The following is a 7287-nucleotide window of genomic DNA, read 5'->3' as shown; positions in this document are numbered from 1 at the left end:
GCCCTCAGCTCCATCCTTCCCACCCCACTACTGCGGTGGGGTTAACACCCAAGCAGGAGGTCACAGTGTCTTGAAAGAGCAGTAAAGCTGTGGGCTAAGTAAACATTCCAGTTCTAAGGAGACATTCTAATGATGGTGAGTTCAAAAACCTTCATCACTTTTTCTTTGGTTACAAAAGAGGCCACAAATCAGCCTTGTTGAACACCCATGCAGATTCCATGTGTTAAGTGGCAGAGAAAAAGAGCAAGGACCCTTTTCAGATATTCAGGTTTGAGTGGAAATTTCCACTGCTGGCCTCCAGACCATCACTGAGAAAACATTTTCTCTCTGCCAGAAAATACTCGCGACTCCTCCTTCTCAGGCTCTGTTGGTTGATTCAGTGGGTGCACCAATACTTTTCTTCTCAGGACCAATGCCAGCCATCTAGCTCTTTCTGGCTTTCCCTGAACTCCACATTTTGCTCAGGAAGTGCTTAACTGGTGCTTTAATACCAGCTTAGTTCTCCCTCCATTATTGCCTGAACTCTGACAGCCCCATCGCATCTCTCCTCTGTTTTTGTTTTGTTTTTTTTTTTTTTTGCGGTACGCGGACCTCTCACTGTTGTGCCCTATCCCGTTGCGGAGCACAGGCTCCGGACGCGCAGGCTCAGCGGCCATGGCTCACTGGCCCAGCCGCTCCGCGGCATGTGGGATCTTCCCGGACCGGGGCACGAACCCGTGTCTCCTGCATCGGCAGGCGGACTGTCAACCACTGCGCCACCAGGGAAGCCCTCTCCTCTTTAATGTTTAATGCTATGATGACTGTTACTGATTAGGACTAAACTTTACCCTAGGATGCCCAGGGAATAAATGTTTTTTATTAAAAGTACAAGAAAGGGAAAGCCATTCTGAAAAATAGAAAAGATTCCTGTGATTTCCCTCTTGAGACTCATTGAGCAGAGAGCAGAGTTGGCTTGTGGTTATTATTTGATCAGCTAGAGCTAATCTGTGTTGATGCCTCCTGCCAAGTCCTGCCATGTGTGCGTGATTTCTCGTCCATTAATACGTAATGTATAGATCTGGATACAGGCAAATCAATGATCCTGCTTCAAGGAAGCAAAGCCAAACTAATGGAAACATTAGCCTAAGACTTCAGAAAAATTGGAGATTTGAAGAGCCCGATGTTTGTGTTTTGTAAGTGTGTGTGGGAGTTTTCAAGGAGGTGGGAGGCAGAGAAAAGGGTCACAGAGTAAAAAGGAGGGGAAACAGGCAAAATTGTATCCCTTGAGGCCAAGATAACCTGGCTGTTCTGTGTAGAGGACGTCTGATGGTAACAACAAAGGCTCGTGGAAAACAAAACACAAATGATTCCAGGAATCATGGTTTTGTTGTGTTAAATTATCAGATGCAACAAGATATATATTTAGCTCTATTGAGCCAAACTGAGAATTGGCATGAACACCCACTAGAGAAATTATAAAAACAGACCGTTCTAGGGAAGACTGTCTCTGCCGTGTTGAATTCTTCAGTTCACAAGAAATCTGAAAACTGATGGCCCAGACACAATGTCTTAATATCCATGGGGGGTTAGGGGATGTGAAATTGGAAGGGGTCGGGAGTAATCTTGAAGGCTGGCTGAACTTAACTACTGTGTGCCTGTGAAGCCAGTTTAAATCCATCTCTCTCTGGAGATAAATTTTTTAAACTTTTGAAATATACACTATGCCCTTTAAGTTATTTACATGTAAAAATGCTATCAGATGTTATTATTTTTCAGAAAATACAGATTTTCTAGGTGAACTTAATCTAGAATTTTATGATATAGGACACTTGTAAGAAGCACTTTTGTATACCACTAAGAATTCCCAAGACTGGGTTCAGTACCTAGTATGTAGTAGGTACTTAAGAAATGTTTAAACAGAAAAATAGATGAGTGAGTGAATGAATGAAAGGTATCATATGCATTCAGTTAGAGCATCCTAGATGCATGCAGGTGTAGGCAGATAACTTTAAAATATTTTTAAATTATAAGAACATTTTTACAAACATTTTAGATGATTATGACCTCTTTTCAGTATTTGGTAGTGAGTCTACCCTCTCTGAGTAAAGCAGAAACCAGATGAGAGCCTTATATTTGTGAGTAGAATAAAGAAAAGTTAGGTACCCACTGTGTGAGTTTTTCACTTGGGAAGTCACAATCCTTAGTTGGCATGAGACTCAGCTATAACACACCATTAAGAAAATTCAAGCTAAGCAAACATCAATAGATGCCGTAGGGTCTGAGACACTCAAAGTGGAATTTCAGACAACAGGGGGAAATTCTGAATGGTTCAGAGACTACAAAAAGCCAAATTTACTACAAAAAAATTTACAATTTGATAGTAGCCTGTAAAACTCAGTATCTTAAACTTCTATGAGACAGAATACTGTGATCGTGTGAACACAGACATAGAAATACATTTTGATGCTACCACTATTAGCAGCTGTCAGGTATTGAATAACCTATGCTATGCACTTTGTATGACCTCATTTCATTTAACACTTAAAACAGCCTGAAGCTGAATATTATCTCCATTTTATAAATGAGAAAATCGATGTATAGGAGGTGAAGTATCTTTCCAGGGTGACATAGTCAGGATGTGACAGAGTTGAACACAAGTCCATTTGACTCCAAAACCTAGCTTTTGATCTCCAAGACCCACTGCATTCTGTTTCCAGAAAAACGAATATAGAAAATTAGAATTTTATTAGTTTACACTAATTCAGACATGAATTTAATATTGATGTGCCTGTAGTGAAGATCCTCTGCTAGGTTCTGGGGATATGAAAGTGAATAAAGCATAGTTCTTGTCCTCAAGGAACTTATATCTAGCATAAGAAATAGACACAGGCACAATGAAGTATAATATAGAAGTCCAAGCACCGTACAGTGATACAACTGAGGAAGCAACTGCCTGTGTAGAGAAGAAATCAAAATAAATATTTTTTTGTCAAAAGACTATAGATCTTCTTAACTGGCATAATCAACAATAAGATTAAGGACTGAGGTGAGCATAATGTGTGATACCTAATGAGATAAGTTTCTAATTCTGTTATTTGTGCTTTGTTTCTGTGCAGAGCTCTATATAATCATGAAATATTTTATGAAATATACTTTGTGAAAAGTGAAGCCGTAGGAAAAGCCTCCTTGCAAAACTGAAGCAGAAAAGCAAGAATATATTCAATGACACAATTATTACTAACAGTGAAATTTCACCCTTTTACTTAACTAAATCAGCACTTGAGGACATACACACAGCATTCTCCATTGTCAGCTGATTCTGCCTTTATTCAAAATTTAAAAAGAAAATGCCTGTGATTTTTCATCATGTCATTAAACTACAAGCTAATGTACTTATAGTTGAGTAATAAAAAAGAAATATAGGTCAAAGAATATCAAATAACTTCTTGCAACCGATAATATGCTCATGGTATTAGGCAAACAAAAGAACTATGAGATACCTTAGTACCTAATGATGAATCACATGCATAAAAATACCTAAAGGTGTGGGACTTCCTTGGCGGTCCAGTGGTTAAGACTTTGTGCTTCCAATGCGGGGGGTGGGAGTGGAGGTGGGGGTAGGTCGATCCCTCACACATGCTGAGCAGCGTGGCCAAAAAAGATGAAAAAAAAGAAAAAGAAAAAAACCTAAAGGTGACTCTACCAACATGGAGAAATTCTCATTAGGAAAAGAGCACTGTGAACTAAAATAATGCAGCTAGAAAGATTTATTCTGTGTAAGAGTTATTTTGATTTACACAGACATAAATTTTAGGAAAGTTTTGAAGCCATGGAGATTTTATCTCCAGGTTTTGTAGAGAATTGTTGTCCTTATCAAAGAAGGTGAGGTAAAGATTTCTTAGATAGGCGCAAAAAGCAAAAAGTATTAAAAAAATTTATTTAGAAAATCTGATTTTATCAAAATTAAAAACTTCTCTTTGAGAACACTGCTAAGAAAATGAAAAGAAAACCTACAAAATGGGAGAAAATATTTGTAAAACGCATATCAGATAATAGACTGATATCCAGAATATATGAAGAAATCTTGGGACTTCCCTGGTAGTGCAGTGGTTAAGAATCCACCTGCCAATGCAGGGGACATGGTTCGAGCCCTGGTCCAGGAGGATCCCACATGCCGCGGAGCAACTAAGCCCGTGCGCCACAACTACTGAGCCTGCGCTCTACAGCCCATGAGCCACAACTACTGAAGCCCGTGAGCCACGGCTACTGAAGTGCCTAGAGCCCGTGCTCCACAACAAGGGAAGCCACCACAATAAGAAGCCCATGCACCGCAAAGAAGAGTAGCCCCCGCTCACCGCAACAAGAGAAAGCCCACAGTGCAGCCAAAACACAACACTGCCAAAAATAAATTAATTAATTAATTTAAAAAAATAAGTATTTATTTAAAAAAAGAACCCTTACAACTCAATAATAAAAAACAACACAATTAAAAATGGAAAAAATTTGAATAGACACTTCATCAAAGAAGATATACAGATGGCAAGTAAGTACATGGAAAGATGCTCAATATCTTGATTTGTTGAGTACCTACTAATAACTAATAACTTCATTAGTTGTTAGGAAAATCCAAATTAAAACCACAATGAGATATTACTTCACACCTGTTAGAATGACTAAGTTAAAAAATCTGAGCATAGCACTTGTTGGTGAGGATGTGGAGCAAATGCAACTCCCACATACTGTTAATGAGAATGTAAAATGGTCCAGCACCATGGAAAACAGTTTGGTGGTTTCTTAAAAAGCTAAATATACACTTACCATATAACCCACTCATTCCACTACTAGGTAATTACCTGAGAGAAATAAAAATATACGTTCACACAAAGGCTTGTTCATGCACGTTCATAGCAGCTTTATAGCCAAAAACTGGGGTGGAGGGGGAATTGAGAGACTGTCCATTACCTTGTGAATGAGTCAACAATGTGTGGTATAGCCATACAATGGAACATTATTTAGCAATAAAAAGGAACAACTATTGATACATGCAACAACAAGGAGGAAGCTCAAAAGCTTTATGTTGAGTGAAAGACACCAGATTAAAATGTACAAGCTGTGGATTCCATGTATATGGCATTTTGGAAAAGGCAAAACCATAGTGAAAGAAACACATGAGTAGTTACTAAGGCTTCATGTGGGGATATTGACTACAAAGCAGCTAGAAGGACGTTTTGGGGGTGATGGAAATATTGTATATCTTGATTGTGATGGTGGTTACATAACTATATATATATATATATATATATATACATATATATATATATATATATATAAAATGTATCTGTCAAAATTCATAGAACTGTATACCAAAACAGGATAAATTTTATTGTATATAAGTTATACCTAAACCTGACTTTAATAAAAGAATATATATGATATATTTATTACATTTGCCTTTAAAGTTTAGTAGTAGAAAAGTATTTTACACAATCTGGATCCCAAATAGAATTGTCACATGTAGGAAATCATAAACTATCATTTATTCAACAGTAAGATAAAATCACTACCTGAATTTACTAATAAATGTTTTTCTATTTTAAAAAGTAATCAACCATGAGCTACTGAACCTCAAAAATTCCTCATCTGTAAAAGAATGTATATTAAACTGAATGTAGGATTTTCTATTACACACTTAGGAGTTAATCATTCTTAGCTAATGCTTTGTCAGCTTCAAAAATCCCCAAGTTATATACTTCTCCCAAGGATTATAAAATATAGATATCTGAACCAAATGGATTCCACTGGTTACATTTCTGCTTTCTCACAATGAACAAAATATAGTAATTAGTAGGAGCACCCTTTATGTAATTTTTAAGGATTATTTCAACCTGAGTGCATGACATGTTCCCTCTGGTCTGTAGCACACTCTCTAATGAGCAGTATTGAAAGAAGAATCACGCCTTCAAGGGTGAACTTGGTGAATACCTGCTGCAAACGCAGGCTCATGAAGGCTGCCATCCGTGAGGTGATTTCAGCTCGCTGTGTGCAATCTGAAACCAGCAATTGCCTCTGACTGAGAAAGAGTGTAACTTCACATTATTGTTTCTGAGCTTTCTGAAACAGGGTATTTTGCCTTGCACGTGATAGATATACTTCTCTCTTAGTTTATTTTCATCTCATTGTATGGAATATTTTCCATAGAGGATTCAGGAGGAAGAAATGCAGGAAGCTGCTCCAGGCATTGGTGGAATGGCCTGATTATTTAATTTTTTTGCAGAGAGCTCAAGGGAAGAACTGCAGCTGCACTCCAGAGCAGCTGATGCTTAGCATGGCACTAGGGTGACACATCCATACATCTTAATAAAGCACCATGCATTAATCTATTAGTAGCAACTCAAGGAAATACTCCAGTGGCCCAAGCGAGATCAGGTATATGGTAAAGACTAAAAAGATGGACAGGAGAAAAGTATTACAAAGAAACTTAATGATAATGTTTTCTCCCCCACCACAAAATAGAGAAGAATGCTTCACAGTAAAGGAATCGCTGTTGGAAGAATCAGCTGGATATGGTGGGAATTGAAGTACAGGTTCAAGCAAGTCAGATATGCATTGAGGTTATTTGTCCCATTTCATACACAGGAAACAGTTGAAACAGCAGCTGCCAGCTCCTGGAATGTCATCAACAGAAAAAACTCTGGCAAGGCAATTACAAGAAGTGTTACTTAATTTTAAAAAATGTAAAAGCATTATGCAAGCCAAAGGTTAGGGGAGACAGATATTAGCCAGTTGACTAGCTTCTTTGAGGTCTAGAGTCAAACCTGGTTTTTGCATGCAATGGATGAGGTCAAGTGGAAGGTAAGCAATAGTGATACAGCAGCACAACACTGGACTTGGAATCAGAAGATTTACATTTGGATCTCCATTCTGCCATTTGCTAGCAGGGTGACCTCTAGCAAGTTACTGAACTAATCTGAAATTCAGTGAAATAATGAGTATGAAAGTGCCTGGCACTAGCAGATACCAAGCAGAATTTTGCTTGATCTGTTTATCTGATGTGGAGACTTCAATGCACGTAGTTCCAGCCTTGTGTGATGAACGTTTCTTTTTAAGTGTTTTATTGTAAACAGTTTAGTGGCATAGGACTCTTCAGTCAAGATGTCAATACCTCTCTTGAGTAGGCCTAACCAAGTGGGGTCACTCTCTCAGCTGACCCACCTAAATGCTCAATATACACTGCCTGCAGTTGTGTGTACTTACTGCTAAATTACTTTGTAAGCATTCTTATGTCTGTTTATGTGTGCATACCCTGTC

Source organism: Leucopleurus acutus, assembly GCF_964270905.1.
Source record: "Leucopleurus acutus genome assembly, chromosome: 19".
Taxonomy (NCBI): domain Eukaryota; kingdom Metazoa; phylum Chordata; class Mammalia; order Artiodactyla; family Delphinidae; genus Leucopleurus; species Leucopleurus acutus.
This window is presented reverse-complemented; position numbering follows the sequence as displayed.